We start from the raw sequence: 17,519 nt of genomic DNA, 5'->3' as shown, positions 1-17,519 counted from the left end.
GGAAACTAGGTCAATTAACTTGATTAATTTGGCACATTTGACTATAAAATCTAGAAAATTCAAATAAGCATATCTCCTACAAGAAGTGTCCAATTTAAATGAGCCATGCCAATTTGGAAAGCTAGGAAAGAGACCTAAAACTTTATTTTAGACAACTTTCTTAAATTATAAATGTATAAGGTCAGAATTTAAGGTCAAAGCCATTGACCTAATTGAGGACTATGCCAATATAGAACCTTTGAGTCCAAGTCAACAATTTGCTATAAATAATTCTATAAGACTTGACAAATTACAAGTAAAATTTCTGATTGACCCTAAGACATAGGATAACAAATCTTATGAAGAATGCTAAGCCTAAATGTTACTACAAACTATCCAAATAAAATAGTCAAATTCAGTATCGAATCTACCTATTAAGGAAACCAAAGTTCATATTTGACCTAGTTATGGTTAAATGACCATAACTTAAGTTATACAACTCCAAACGGAGTGATTCAAAAATAAAATTAAAGAAGACACAATGAGAAATAATTTAATGAAGAGAAATCTATTAAATTTACACTGTAGCTTGGTCCAATAGAGAGTAAACATTGGCTATAAAATCTGAATAATTGCAATAAAAATGCAATAAGTTTTGAAATGAAATTGGCAACATATATCAACATGTGAGGAATGAAAAATAGAACATATGAGCGACATTAAAACTAATTCACCTAATGTGCATTAAAGGTCAACATTATAGGTTGACTAAGGAAAGAAATAGTATTAATAAAATTTAATTATTGAACCTTATTATTAGAAACAATTTAAATGAGTATTGAAACACTTTAAAATTGTGTGTTTCAGTTAGAAAAGACACTGGAAAGGGAAAAGACCCACTGAGTCAAGGCCAAGAGGCGACTCATCAAAGGTTTGTGCACAACTAGTTTTTAATTGATTTTGTTCTGAATATTTCATATGATTAAATGACGTTATTTTCCTTATGTATTATGTTTATCAAGGCTTAGATTCTCCTCTTATTAGAGGTTATATCTAAGTTTTTTTTTTTTTTTTGTTATGGCCCTTTCAAAAATTTCATTATTGTGATGTGTACTATGCACGATGATTCGACCTCCCCGATTATAGGGAGTTAGAATCCCAATTTGACCTCCCCAACCATAGGGAGTTAGAATTACCCCGAAGATGGCCCTTTCGGATTAATCTTGCATAGTTAGTGAGATAAAGAATGGTTTTTGAATAGTAAAGAATTTCGATTTCAAATGGGATTTATGTATAATTGATTTTATTGGAATTAATCTTTATTTTCATTATTGCTGGAATTACTTTAAATGTCCAGTTGTGATTTGATAAATTGAATTTATTGCTCGAAGTCATTTTAACCAATGATTTATATTATTGGCAACGAAGATTTTGACTTTTGGAATTTTGTTAAATTTCGAGACTTTCAAATTGATTGTTATAATTTTGTCAATGTATATTGTACTATGTTTTAAATTATAGTTGTGCACCACTGAGTTTACCACTCAACGATAGCTTTGTATGCTGTCGCAGGTGAAAAGTGCATAGAGCAGTTGAGTAAGCTTCTTTGAAGACGCATTCAGATCAGCTCCAGGTATATCATATTTATACTCATGTACATAGCTTTTGATGTATGCATGTAATAATATGTATGTAAATTATTTGAGCAGTTGTATAAAAATTCTTGTAAAATATTTTGGTATGTAATTAAATGCAAATTATTATAATGTAAATTTGAGATTTCATTTACCTGTATAGTTTTGTAATATTAATTTTTGAGTCTTGTAATCAATGAAATGTTTCTTTTATGATGAGGTTGGTTTGAAAATGAATTGATTTGATTATTGAGATTGAATTGTGAGATGAAATGAAGTTTATTGGAGTTGTATTTGAGAAAACATATTGGGAGTGTTTTCCTTTTCAGGTTTGAAGAACTGTTTTCTCAAAATACAGCTGGCACTCTGCCAAAATTTTAAAAAATTTTTGTAACACCAGATTTTAATTGATGATTTGATCCATGACTAAAATTTCACTTAAAGGCTTTTTAAGAAATATTCAACGTTCCCACCACTATTTAATTTCACGAAAATTGTTTTAAAATCCCTTGTAGTATATTTAATGGGTAACTGGTAGGCAAAGTACGGTAATTTATTAGGTGTACTATGGGATCATGTTACATCTTTACAAAGGAGTAGGGTGTGACATTGAGTTTAACAAACATAATGAAAATAAAATGAAAGAACATAAAAAGTCTACTTAAAGAAATAGAACAAAAGAACTGAAGAGGATTTTCTATAGCTTTGGACTTGTGGAACTTCGGTTGAGGATTTCCCTTTTGTGCTGATGCTCTCTTCTTCAAGATGGGTGTAAAGAATGTGTGTGCGAAAAGATGAAAGAAATCCCCTCTTATGTTTTCTGCTGCTCCTCTTTATATTGAACGATCTAGGGTTAGGTTTTTAGAGTTTCCAAGGCATTAAGAGTCTCTTCTCTCTGCAAAAACTAGAGCTGAAACCCTAATCAGGAAACTGGTTATCAGTTGATACATGGCCTGTGTGTCACTACACGGCCTAGGGCTGTGTAACTTACTGGAACTTGAATGGTTGCATCTTGTGTCGGGGTAGGAGTTTACACAGGCCTCAGGTAGTTACATGGGCCTGATTTGTAATGCCATCACTATAGGTAGTCCGTGCATTCTACTGTTCTGGTGACTAATGTCTGTTCGGACAGTAAGAATATCTGGAACTACACTTAAACTATAGTGAAGAGGTATAAGTTGATGGAATAAATGTTAAGAAAATATGGGAAAAATTTAGAGAAAATAAAATAAAATTTACAAGAATTTATTAATTGGTACAAAAATAATAATAATAACCCGATGAGCACTATGAAGGGCATTTTACTTATTTCACCCCCCGAGGTGAATTTTGACCTAAATGTCAAAATAAAATTTGAAAGAATAAAATAATTAACATAAGTTAAAATTTATGAGTTGAATTAGAAAGAAGAAGAAGAGAAAAAACAAGAAAAGAAGAGAAAAGAAATGGGTTTATGACAATTTAAAAACAAAATTAAAGTACCATGTATATATATATATATATATATATATATATATATATAAATGGCCAACAAGAGATAAAAGCCACCAACCCATCTTTTTCTCCACTCCACTTCTTCTCTCTCCCTCTTTTGGCCGGCTGCTTGGTTCTGTTTTTCCATCATTTTTGTTCAAGCTTCAAGCTTAAATCTTCCCTCATTTACTCACCAAAACCCTTAGCCCTCTTCATTAAAAATCCTCTCCACTCCATAAGGAAGCCACTGATAGTAAAAAGAAGGGATAGAAGTGAAGTTTAACAAGACACCAAAAAGGTTAGTGCTTTAACTACTATTCTTTCTTCTATAAGTATAAGAAGCATGATAAACTAATTATAAATTTCATGAAAATCAAAAGAAAATCTTGAGAAAAGGGAGACTTGATTTTGGGCAGCCCTAAGAAGAAGATTAATTTCATGGTTTTGATGGTTTTAAATTGGTTAGGGAAGTGGATTAATAAAGTTTGATGTGTTAGAATTTGATTTGCATGGGTGTATGTTGATTTGGATATTTGAAATGAGGGGTTGTGTATATGGATTGGGGATTTGTGAAATTGTTAGAAGTTAACTTGGTTGAGATGAGATTGTTGCTTATAGAAGTGCTATGTATGCAAATTGAAGTAAGGAAGCTAGAGGAGATTGAATATTTGGGAGTGCCATTTTCTGCAGGGTTGGGACTCAATGAGTCCAATGTGTTTGATGAACCATAACTAAAATTATGTGACTCCAATTGGTATGAGGCTAATTGGAGGTGAAACTCGACCCAAAATAGCCCATTTTTTATGAAGACACCATGCCCAAATTTCATCAAAATCCTGACCAATCTTCTTCCTAAATCCGGATGATCCTGCACAAAACCCAGAAAATGGCCAAATGAACAGTACATATTCATTTGATCATAAATCCCTCTCTACTAGTCCAAATGACCTGAATTTGATACCATTGGAAAGCTTAGATATAGGGCTACAATTTTCATAAAGACCACAGAACCAGAAATGCCTAAAACCTAATCAAATTTCTAGCCCAATTTGGGTCACAAAACTGTCCAGAATTAGGTTGCCCAGGAACTGCTGGACATAAACTTACCTGACCAGTTTTGGCAAAATGGCCATAACTTGGTCTAAAAGAACTCAAATGTAATGAAACCAGTGGCAGAATGTCCAAAAGACATAGATCTACAAAATTGTTATTATCGACACCATATTTTGGCCGATCCCCGAAATCAATAAACTTTGAAACCGATCCCTAACACATAGTCTCCCTTTGCCAGCCAATCACATTTCCAATCTCTCCTCAGAAGGAATCAAATCAATACTAAGTCCCCATATCATTTAAAGCCTCATCTCTCAAACCAATTGTCAAGTCCCCTGACTAGTCAGTTACATTTTCGATCTCTCTTGTTAAAAGAGATTGAACTAACATTAGGCCTTCATGTCATCAGTCTTATTGCCGATCTCCCTTTTAAAAGTTTGGGAATAATCAAGTTAAGGTTCCAATCCGGTTTAATGATGATTCCGATTTTAAGTATTCAAATCAAATTTCCAATTTTAATCGAGTCCCGTTTAGCATTTGTTCTCAGCCGATCTCATGCTTATAGTGTTTTCCGACCTCTTACACTTAGATTAATAATCACTTTTAGTTGTTGTGGTATGATCAGATAAGTGCTTAGGCAATTCAGATACTTTCCGATCCCATCCATTCATTGAACAAAAAGGGAACTTCATTTCATTTCATATTAAAATTTATACAAGTCATTCAGCTGGGGCATCACCCCTAGCCTGATCTACATTTTGTTCGCTCCCTCTCTCACCTTCAGCCTCCTCCTCACTATCCTCACCTTTGTCCTGGGGAGCCATATCCACCATCCAAGAGAAGTCCTCCTCGGGATATCGCTTCCTGAGCTCGGTTAAGAGATCCCTATGAGCATTCACATAAGCGCCGGCCTCCCTTGTCACCGCCTCTTCTTCTTTTGCTTTGAGCTCCTAAGTGAGGTGAGCAACTTCATTGGCTCGGGGCGCCCGAACTTCTTCAAGAACATGAGCTCGTTTGGCCAGAACTTGAGCTTGCTCGGCCAGCTTATCCTCGTAGAACTTCATTCGCCCCTCAATTTCAGATATGTAGTTCTGAGCGGATGAAACTTGGGATCGGAGGGAAGCCACTTCGTGACCCATCTTCTCGACCTCCTTACCCAGACGGTGAGCTTTCTCCCAGACAATGTGCTGGTTCATCAAACTCTCCATGTTCAGGCTCATTATCCGAGTCAGGATGTCATCAAGATTGTTCGGGGACAACCTATCCCGATCCTCTTGAAGTCAGATTGAGGCCCCCAAGACCTTGGCCAAGCCCGGATTTTCTCGAACAGTCCGGTTCTTCTCCAGCGAGTAGATCAGAACTTGAGCGCCGTGGGAAAGGGTCCTCACAGGAGGTTGGGAAGGGCCCTCTTCCGCACTCGAAGCGACTGGACGAGGTGGAGGTGGCTCTTCTTGGCGAGGAGGAGACCGGACCACTTCTATGACCGGCAGTCCCGAGGGATGAGATGTGCCTCCTTGCATCTCTCCGGGATCATGACTGGTTATTTGAAGCAGCTCGGAACGCTTCATCTCCCGCATTTTCCAGGAGACCTCCCTCTTTCTCTTTCGGCTCTCCTTGGAAGCCTCGCCACTTGCCATACCTGCACAAAGAAGAGGTTAGTGAGATCGCTAAGGCCCAAAGGTCAGAGATATAGAAAGTACCGAGGCCGAGGTCAGAGAGCTGAAGCCCGCGTTCTTGGCCGGTGATCAGTTGTATGGTCCAATGATGCAGTTCGGCAGTCACTGCATCCAAACAAGAGAACTTCTCTCTGGCCGCCTGATCTTTCAGTTCCATCACCATCAGGCCTTCTTCCCTATTCAGGGTGATGCGCTTCGGAAGTAAGGGGCCCTGATACAGCCAGCTGCGAGGGAAACCCTCAAAGCCATTTGAAATTTTGCTCCTCAGAAAAAAGAAGCGATTCTTCTAATTCTTCAGGGAGGAGGGCAGATCAGTAAAAAGCCCACAATGTGGTTTCGCCTGGAAGAACCAATACTCGTCGTCCTTTCGACGAGTCAGCCTATGTAGTGCGGTGAACACCCTAGCTGTAGGGCTGAGTCCTTTGGCTCGGCAAAGGCCTCTGAAGGCTATTAGGATCCACCATGAGTTCGGGTGAACTTGGGCTATGCACACTTGGTGAAATTTTAGAACTTCCTTGAAGAAGTCATCGAGGGGGAACCGCAGCCCGGCCTTTAATTGCTCTTCGTACACCATGATCATATCGTTCTCCTCGAAGAAGTGATCGGCTCGAAGATCACCGTGACATTTAATGAGTTCATATGAATCGGGCCAGATGTTGTACTCCTGGCTAAACAACTGCAGGTCGGTTTCTTGAAGGATTGATGGCAGCTCGTCCATGGAAAGATTTTGTCTCCCTGAAGAATGTACATGCCTTGATGGTGCTGCTTGCCCCCGAGCTAGAACAGAGGCCGTAGGAGGTTCAGGTCGCACGCTTGGTTCGACCACCTCCACTTTATCAGATGACCATGAGATCTGAACGGAAGGGGGGCTTGCCACTATCTGACCCTCGGCGCCGCTCATTTTCAAAGGAAATAGAGAATTTAAACTAAAAGAAGGATCAAAACCCTTACCGGAGCTTGATCGGTGTTGGAAGAACTTGAAAAATCGAGAGAATTTTGGAATCGCTCGCAGGATGCTGAAAATGACATAAGAGAGCAACTGGCTGACCCATCCCCTATTTATACTCGTCTGAGCATTTAATGCTCACAGTGTTCCAGGCGGTGCATTGGTTAGCGGGATTCGCCAGCTTTTTCTGACACGTCTCACGAATATTCCAGAAATTCCATAATAAAAGTGATTGGCTAGTTACAGATCGGTGAATTAAGGCGGATCGGTTAAGGGTTGTTCAGTTAGGAACCGAATCGGATAAAGACATCAGAGATCGAAAAATAGTCAATGCAATAATAATAAAAATGATAGTTGTCAAAATAAAATTTTATTTCCGAAAAGGTCGGATTACATCATTTGGGCGATCTCTAGAGATCGGATTACATTAAAAGTCGAATTACATCATTTGGGCGATCTCTAGATATCGGATTACATCGAAGGTCTGATTACATTGTAGGGGCGATCTCTAGAGATCAGCAGTACATCCCATCTAATAAAGACCTATGTCAAAGCCTAGTCTCTTGGCTGAATCAAAAGATGTGTTAAGCCAGCCATCGACATCGGACATATGTACAGCTTAGATGGGGGGATTATGACTCTCATGAAGATGAGAGAGGTCGTCATTAATGTTATTGCTCGGAACCGAGCCGCTGTTGAGACACCCAATGTGGTGAGAAGCCGAATGAACTTCAAGGGGCAGTCACCAATGTTAAGGGGAATATTAGCAGTCTTCTCGCCCGAAATCAGTTCGCCGATTATATCGGTTGAACGATTTGAGATCGACATGATCGAAGTCCTCGATCCAGGTCGGAAAATTAGTCCGGTTCTCTCACTATCATCAAATGAGGTTATCATAATTTCCCGATCACCGGGATCATAAATTTTCAGTCGGGGAATAAAAAGGACAATCGGAAAAAGATCAAAAGCCACTATCATGGCCGGGACTATTACCGGAGAAGTTAGAACAGGAAATGTGAGAAGGAAGAGGAGAAAATCAAATGCGGAGGGCTTTCCCGTTGAAGGTATATATATAGGGAAAATCTGAGCATTTATTGCTAGCATAAAACGAAGCAGATGCCTTGAAAATCGAAGGAATAAATGCTTTGACTGAACCGGACCGAATGAAGGAGAAGATCGGAGTTGGAGAGGTCGGAAGAGGGAGCCCGGCATGAGAGAGCAAAAAAGGATCATGTTAGAAAGATCAGAAGGGAGGGGAGGTCGGAAAACAAAGGGAATAAGACAACTTCTGCTAACTGTCGTCATAATCAGAGCTGAGGTAGTTAAAGCGTTGCAGACGAAATCTCCACCGCAGGCCCCAGAATTGCTCGCATTACTGACATGTGCCAGAGTATGTCATGACAGTGCTGTACATCCCAATCTCCACCGTTGATCTTACTTGTAAGGACGAGCCCGGAGCCCTTGGATAAAAGAAGAAGACGATAAGACCGACGCCTTTTATTCCCAGCCCTCGGATCACCCTGGACAAGAAAATTCGAGCCGTCAGATTAGAAGAGAAAAAGGACAAAAATTTCTGAAAAGGATCTTAACCATTCATCCTGATTCTCTTTAATTCCCAAATGTCCAATCATGTCCTTCAAAATCCAAACCTTCCATCTCCCTCAAAATGAATCCTGACCCTTCATGTGGAGCTCCCAGTCCCTATAAATACCTACATGAAAACTATTCAAAGAGGATGAAAAAAAAGGGTGGTAAATATAGTGGAAAGGCTCTGAAAATTAATTCAGTTTCGCTACTCTGCTATTTTTAAGCGAGAAAGACCTTAGAAACCAGTTTTCTAAAGTATTTTCTTTGAAGGAATATTGGACACTGGAATTCCTGATTTTCAGTTTGTTCATAGCTCCGTGATACCCTTTCTTAAGTTTCAGTTCTGTTTTCATCACCTTTATATTCACTTTTATTTTTTAAGTTCAATACTCATTCATTATCATTCCGGTTCGATTATATGCTAATTAGGCATTCGTCATTTCAAGGCAAGCATTAGTCCCCAGACTGTTAGCCCGAAACTCTGCAATATTCGTGACTCCATAGTTAGTTCAATAGGTTCAACTTTCTGCAGGTGAGTGTTTGAACCATTGCCTTATCCAATGTTCATCTTTATTTTCTTTATTTATGCACGTAATTTTCGTTAAAGTTTGTCTTGTGTCAGAAGGTCCCACGTAGGTGGTTATTCTCATGAATTTATCTTTTGATGCAATAGTTCGTGTCATTTATTTGTTCCTGGTCCTTTATTATCTCTTAACTTAGGTGTTCTATTTACGGGTAACATACAGGTGGTTTGATAAAATGTTGGTAACAGTGTATTAACATAAGAGTTTTTTTTTTTTAAATAAATGTTCGGATAATAAATAAGAGAGTTATGAAATTGAATCGCTAGACCAGCTCGAGAATATGACTGGGTAAAGGTGGGGAAGGTCGGAGTAAAATTGAGTTTTGGGATAGTGAATGAAATAGAGCAAATGTTGCCTGCCGAAGGGTATTGGTAAGGCGATCACATAGGAGGTCGGTAAAGTTCAGTCTGATGTCCCCTATCTAGTCATGAGGTACCAATGAGTTAAAAGAAGCCTCATTCGGGTCCCTGGCATCGTCGAATGCCAGAACCCCTAGTTTTAGGCTCTTATGACGTGTGGCTGTAATCAAATTTTAAGAGGTTGGAAAAATCCTTCTCCGACTCCCATTCAAGTAAAAGAGATCGGAGGAGAGTTCTTATCCGATTATCCGATTGTCAACCAAAAATTTTAATAAATATTTAAAAGAGATCGGAGGAGAGTTCTTATCCGATTCTCAATCTAAAATTTTAACAAATATTTAAAAGAGATCGGAGGAGAGTTCTTATCCGATTCTCAATCCAAAATTTTAACAAATATTTAAAAGAGATCGGAGGAGAGTTCTTATCTGATTCTCAATCCAAAAATTCTAATAAATATCTAAAAGAGATCGGAGGAGAGTTCTTATCCGATTCTTAAATCGAATTCTAACAAATATGCGAAATAACCCCTTAAACAAAATTGATACATAACAGTAACTCACTAAGGGTCGTCTCATTTATTTATGTATCTGGGTAACCCGAATTGGTTAAAAATCAAATATTCCCTTTTACCAAGAGGGTTAACATCTCCGTTCGAACCTCCTAACTATTAATTTTAGTTTATAAAGAGCTTGAAGTTAAATCTGCTCACCCTCATTAAGGGACGAGGTGGGGTGCCTAACACCTTCCCCACCCGTTTACGGACCCCAAACCTAGAATCTCTGTTTTTGAAGTGGTTTCATTTTAATTTATTTTCACAAATGGTTTTCTTTAATTTTCCTCAAAATTAAAGTTGCGACTTCTCACTCTTTCCCACTTCGGTGAGTGTTCGTCCAGGCGACTGCAAAACACCTTGCGACAGCTTGGTGACTCCACTGGGGAATTGGGACTTTTCTTCAACCTTGGCCCAGAGGTCCAAAAGCAGATTTAATTTTATGTTCTTATAAACTAGAATTATATTTAGATAGGTACAATTTACGAAATTCGAAAACCTTAGTCTATTAATGTTTGTTATTTCCTCTAACCGCTTTGTTTATTTTTGTTTTATATCCTACAGCATTCTCCATCTAAAAAGGAAAAATAAAAATCCCCCTGTATTGGGAAGAGGTAAAGGTGTCCATTCACACACTGAACACTCATAATGTCTTCACACACTTCGAAAACCTTAGTCTATTAATGTCTTCACCCGGGCTTTCTTACCTTTTTAGGAAAATAGGGGGGGTCATGTAGCGGTACCCGTGGATTTTACCCCGTTAGTATCCGTGAAGGCTTCTACTCAGATTGAAACTTGTTCTATCTACTGTGATACCCGTGGAACTTTCCCGATAGTATCATGGGGGATAGAATGGGGCTCTACTGTTTACAGTAGGGGCAATTTGGGAACCTGTGGCTTTTAGAAAATTAGACCTTGAGCTAAACTGTCACGATAGCTGGAAGCCGTAGCAAGCTACCTTATAAGATAGAACTATCCAATTAGGTGGCACCTAGCCGGTACTAGGACTCTCCTCATTTTAGGACAAAAGGGGCATACTTACTTTTACCCTATTCTGTTTGTGTTTTATTTTGTTCTTATTTTTTAGGGTAATCTTGAATCATGCTGTTAAGAAAACCTACACACTTTCCTACTTTGATAAATGTGTAGGTATCACTCTGCCAACAGTATAATTCAAAACTACTTGAATTTATCCTGCTAACAAGTCTTTCCTGCAGGCATCACCAAATTATGGTCTGTAAAAGGATAAGCATCATTTTTAACATGGCATCCTTGAGTCAGTCGGCAGGAGAAGTTCTTAAATCAGAACAGAATGCTAAACCATGGCCCGAACCGCCTCATAGTTCAGTACCCCCACAAAGTGATACTAGCTCATTACCTCTATTGGACCTGAGCAAAATTGAGGTCAGAATGAACGGTCTCGAGGGTCTGGCTAATGGTTGGAAGTCATTTCCCGATCAGGTCAAAGGACGATTTGAGAAGAAATATGGGAGGATTGCAACCTTGATACGAGTCAAAGTCCAAGTCCCGGCATTAGAGGCCATGCTGTCAGTTTGGAATCCTAAGTATGGGGTGTTCTCTTTCAACGATATCGATACTGCTCCCACTATGGAAGAATATCAGGCATTGCTAGAAATTCCTTATGCGGCGCAGAATCGGATTTACTTACACCTCGAGCATAGGCAGACCTGGAAACGGTTCACACATATGCTGAGGATTTCACCAGAAGAAGCAAAGGTGAGGGAAACTGTTAAAGGGAACACGCATGGATGGTATTGGACTTATCTCAAGAAGTGGTTGGATCAATACATCCAAGATGAACAGTGGGATCAAGCTTTATTGACACTCGCTTTAGGGATTTACGGCTTGATCTTATTCCCTGGACCTTCGAGAATTATAACCTGTAACGTTACAGAGATGTTTTGGGCAATAGAAAAACAGAAGGTCAATCCAGTACCAGCAATTCTCACCAAGACTTTCTTAACCCTTACTTACTGCAGACAACAAGGCAAGGGATCCATCAAGTGCTATTCTCAATTGTTGCACCTCTGGATCATCAGTCACATGTGTCCTATAGAGACAAAGGGATTGACTTGGTACCTTGACCAACCTCTCATCGAGAAGATGACCAAATTAGTAATCAGCCCAAAGGATGAGCTGCAGTGGCAAGAACGGATTTTGAGCTTCAACAGCCATGACTACTATTGGAGGAAATTATGGACGTCGGGTCAATCCATTTTGGTCAGCACGGGGGATAATCAATCAGTATCCCTAATCGGAGTGACTAGATACACAAGTTACACTCCAGCATTAGTAATGAGACAATTCGGCTCAACCTAGTTCAGAATCAACATTAAAGAATACCACAGAGGTCATTTCTACCATGGGCTCAAGGAGGAGGAAGGGTTGAAAATAGCTCGCAAATCTTGCGAAAACATCACTATGATGGAAAGGTCGCCTAAAGGTCCGAGTGCTATGGGCGATTATCTTAAATGGAGGGCTGACAGGGATCAAGAACACTTAACTACAGAGCCAACCAAATTCGAAGGCAGTAACCCTCGCCAAAACGTCCTTTCAGAAGAAGCTGGTGATCGTTTGGCCGACTCTCTACAAAAGGCAAACACTAAAAACTCGCGACTGCAAGAACAAATAAAACAGTTGGAGGACCAACAGCAGATCCTCAAAAGAAAAGTAAGAAGGCTCAGGGAAGAAGCAAGGACCAAAAAGATGGGGTTCGAAGAGCAAGAGACACGGTGGGAAAAGGAAAAAAGCTCTCTCCAAGCCGTAATAAAAGACGCAGAAGTACAGCATAGCAAGCTTCAGAAGAAAATGAAATACCAGGAGATACTCATAGAAGAGTATAAACAAGAAAGCAAAAAGAAGAAGCTTGAACTGAAGGAACAAGCACTGCTTATCAACGATATTCTGAAGGAATGTGCTAAGGAAAGAAAGGAAAAAGAAAGACAAGCCACTCTCTATCAGGAGCTGAAAGGGAATGTTGACCAGCTGGAGAGAATGATAGCACAGGGGAAACAAGAAATCCTACCTAAATCTGAGTATGCTCTGAAAGTGTTCAACCCTGCCAGACAAGAAGAAAGGCTATATGAGTATCTTAGGAAATGTCATTACATTATAAAGAACCTCCCTGTGACACCCCTTACCCGTGTACAGTATACCCGAGTAAGTAATGCCACACGGTGTACTGGCACACTCTAATATACCTTACTTAATTTGTGTCATGCCTTTGAAGCCAATTTATGAAATATGATTTATTTAAGCCATTTATCAAAATTATTATTCATTTGAGGTTCCGAAGATTTTAAAGAAAATCCGGCGGAGTACCGGCTAAAAGTGGAGAAAACAGTTCTTCGGAACCTGTTAAAACACTTCCAATATTCAATTTCATTCATTCTCAACTCCAATATCATCAATAAAACTCAATATCAATATCTCAATAATTTGTCAATTTCAGGTCTCAACAACCTTTTCATTTTTCAAAACATCCCTTTCTCAGGGTTCTCATATATATACAACCATTAAATACTCAAATTAATACCATACATAACCATAAATCTTTATTATTTACATGAACCTCAAAATACATTACATAAATCCCAAATACATATGAGAAAATAAAAAGTTAATTACAAAATGACAAAATGTCATCTAGTGTCCTACCAATGCACTGCAGATGACGAGGTGACACGGACACTGAGCAGAACTGCCAGATGGACTCACCCAGTCTGTGGTCTACTGGGCTCACGATCGGGATCTCTAGTACCTACGCGTGGCAAAAGCAACGCGCTAAGCAATAATGCTTAGTGGTGCAATAATATAATAAAAGAAAATAGCAAGAAACGAATATATAGTGAATGTGTATGATTCATTTGTTTAATATGGTTATGTATACATTAATTCAGTAACTTGTTCCCTTTCATTCATTTGGTTGCCCAAGTAACCTACACTAGATGACTGGACTGGATAACGGGTAAACTGGCACTGGGTACCTAGTACCTCGGGCCGTCACACCATCGGTCACATATGCATCTCCCGATGTGCAGCGATGCCTAACAAGTCAGAATAATATCAGGCACAAGGCCAAGTCTCAATGTAAAGTCAGAATGGCTAAAAAGCCATGAAATCACAGAATGGCATTTTTGCCATGTGCAGTACTGCTAACTGAACCCTATTGGCATGCCAAACTATCCAAACCAATCTTGTTAGGTATACTAGGGCATTTGAAACTCTTAAATTTGTCAATTTGTGAATTTCAACTTTTTTGGTGTCACTATTCAACATTGGTCAACAAAAATGTTGACTTTTGGAATAAAAATGTGTACATTAACTTTGGCACTCCCAACATACCACATTTGGTGTTTAAAACTTGTTGGCATTAAGTGTTTTTGCCATTCCAAAGTGTAACTCAACACAAACAGATTTTTCAGTTTTGGTGAGTCAACTTCACTGTTCCATTGGACACTGTTACTGTTGGAATTTGAAGAAATTTAAAACATGAAAGTTGTTCCTTATTTTGTCTAGTTGAATTTCCTTTTTTGAATCACTCCATTTGGAGTTTTGTAGCTCCAGATATGGCTCAAAAACCCAAGCTGTCCGGATATGCATTCTGCAGAAATTTACCATATCTACAGTGCATGAACAGTAACTTGAGTCACTTGGTTGAATGGGTTCTGGCCATAATTTGGGGTAGGTTCCTTCATGAAAGTTGTTTGTCTATGTCTTAACTTGTTGCTGTAAACATTTCAGACCAATTGACCAAATCTACAGTGAGTTATGGCCAAATGAACAGTTACTGTTCATTTGGTCAAATTCTGCAGAGGCAGTTTCAGGGTTCCGGATTGGGGCCAAGTTTTGGTCCTCTTGCTTTAGTCTTTTGGGCATGGTTTCTTCAGCAAAAATGTGTCATTATAAGCCTAGTTTCATGTCCAATTGGCTAAACTTCAATTGGACTACCACTGCCCAAGTTATGGCAGTGCAAAGGGACTGAATTTTCAGTCCCTCTGCTGCTGTCCTAGGGCAGCTTGCAAACTCAATTTGCAACCTCATTTTTCAGTCCATTTGTTAGTCAAATTACCTAAAATGGTCACTAATTGACCATTAAAATGTCCTCTAACAATTTCCTAAGCCAAGTCACATTTTCACCTTTCCAAACCCTAATATCCAAATCAATTTACTCATAATCCTTAATTACATACTTAGTTCAATATCCATGCATTTTAATACCTTAACCCTCATTTCCAGCCACTCTAAGTTTATTAAACAATCAAACTCAATCTTCCATAGGGTTGCTGAAAATTGAAGGTACCCTTAACACATGTAATTTACTTCAATTCCTTAAGATTTCTTAGCTCAAAAATGTTCTAACTAGAATTTAAAAGAAGGAAAATGAAATTGTAGCACTAACCTCACTTAGGGCAGATTTTTCCCTTCCTCAAAGTCTTGGTTTCCTTTTCTTTTTGCTCCCACAATAATCACCAAGATGATAGAATGAATTTTTGTGTTGGTAGTTAGGGTTTTTAGTGGAAGGGAGCTAGGAAAAATGGAGGGAGGAAGGTTTGTTAATGGTGGAATGTGTGGGAGGTGAGTGAGACGTTTTGAAGAAGAAGAGGGCTGCTCTTTTTGGTTTCTAGATTCTGCCTCCTTTATCCATTTTTATTGCATTTTAATTGTCTTGCTTAATTGTGATTGGCCATAGCATTTTTAATTACTTAAGCATGACATCATAATTCCCAATTTAGCTCCTTTTTCTTTCTTTTCTTTTCTACCAAATTTCAATTTAATTTTTAGCAATATTTATTCATATTTTAGATCATAATAATTATTTACTTAACTGGACAAGTCGGCCAAAAATCGTCTCTGAAGGCGAAATGACCAAAATGCCCTCCGTTTGGCTTAACGGGTCAAAATTGTCTGTACCGATTGAAAAATTTTTCTAAATATTTTCTTGGCATTCTAATGCCATAGGAACCTCAATGACCCTTCTCTGGAGTCCCAAAAATTATTTTATAATTTTTCCCCCGGGTCTAGGGCTCCTCGTTGCGAGAACCGCAACTTCCCTCTGGTTACCCATCGCTTGGGCACCGGCTCGTTTGACTTGGTTGCATTTTATTTCTAAAATTTTTACTAAATTTTTCTTGTTAATATTTGAGTTAATTATGGTTCCTGACTTTAGTTTAAATATTTTTCCGGACATTCTAGCTGTCCGGACCGACACCGGTCACCGGAACAGTAGGATGTACGGAGTGGTTATCGGGAGGGTGTTACAACTCTTCCCCTCTAATTTAAATTTCGTCCTCGAAATTTACCTGATGCAAACAGTTGAGGGAACTGTTGCCTCATCGACTCTTCACTTTTCCAAGTTGCCTCCTCGGTGTTGTGGTGCCTCCAAAGCACTTTCACCAATGGAATTTGCTTGTTTCTCAACTCTTTCACTTCCCGAGCCAAGATCCGTAGAGGTTTTTCTTCGTATGTCAAATCCGGCTGTATTTCAATTTCTTCTCTGGAGATGACATGTGAAGGATCTGAGCGGTATCTTCTGAGCATGGATACATGGAACACATTGTGGATCTTGTCCAGCTCTGGTGGTAAAGCTAGCCTATAGGCCACTGGACCCACACGTTCAATGACTTCATATGGGCCAATGAACCTAGGGCTTAACTTACCTTTCCTTCCAAACCTCAATACCTTCTTCCATGGTGACACCTTGAGGAACACTTTGTCGCCAACCCCATATTCTATTTCTTTCCTCTTCAGGTCGGCATAAGATTTACATGCATGCGAGGCAATCTTTAAATTGGCTTTGATTGATTTCACCTTTTCCTCAGCCTGTTTCACCAGGTCTGGCCCTACCAGTTTGTCTTTGCCCAATTCAGTCCAGCACACTAGAGTTCTACATTTTCTTCCATACAGTGCTTCATATGGGGCCATTTGAATGCTAGCTTGGTAGCTATTGTTGTATGCAAATTCTGCCAGTGGGAGGTATCTATCCCAACTTCCCTCAAACTCAATGACACAACTCCTCAGCATATCCTCAAGGACCTGACAAGTATTTCACGTTATTGTTATCATTTCAATTCAATATTTGTATCAATTTAATTGTTTTCAATTATTTACCTGGATTACTCTTTCAGATTGCCCATCCATCTGAGGATGGAAAGCTGTGCTGAAATGGAGTTGTGTACCCAAGGATTCATGCAACTTCTTCCAGAATCTCGATGTAAACCTTGGGTCTCGATCAGATATGATGGAAAGTGGAATTCCATGCAGTCTAACTATCTCACTGATATACAATTCTGCTAACCTCTCTAGTGAGTAGTCAGTCCTAACTGGCAGAAAGTGTGCTGACTTTGTCAATCTATCAACTATCACCCATGCTGCATCATGTTTCTTCCGGGTGAGAGGTAGACCACTTACAAAATCCATGGTGACCCGATCCCATTTCCATTCAGGTATGCGTATAGGCTGTAGCAAACCCGATGGAACTTGGTGCTCTGCCTTGACTTGCTGACATGTCAAGCATTTAGTCACATAGTCAGCTATGTCCCTCTTCATACCAGGCCACCAATACTGAAGCTTCAGATCATGGTACATCTTTGTACTTCCTGGATGCATAGCATATACACTAGTGTGTGCCTCTTTTAGAATACTAGCCTTTAATTCC

The sequence above is a fragment of the Hevea brasiliensis genome, chromosome 10, assembly GCF_030052815.1.
Source record: "Hevea brasiliensis isolate MT/VB/25A 57/8 chromosome 10, ASM3005281v1, whole genome shotgun sequence".
Taxonomy (NCBI): domain Eukaryota; kingdom Viridiplantae; phylum Streptophyta; class Magnoliopsida; order Malpighiales; family Euphorbiaceae; genus Hevea; species Hevea brasiliensis.
Note: the sequence above shows the minus strand (reverse complement) of the source record.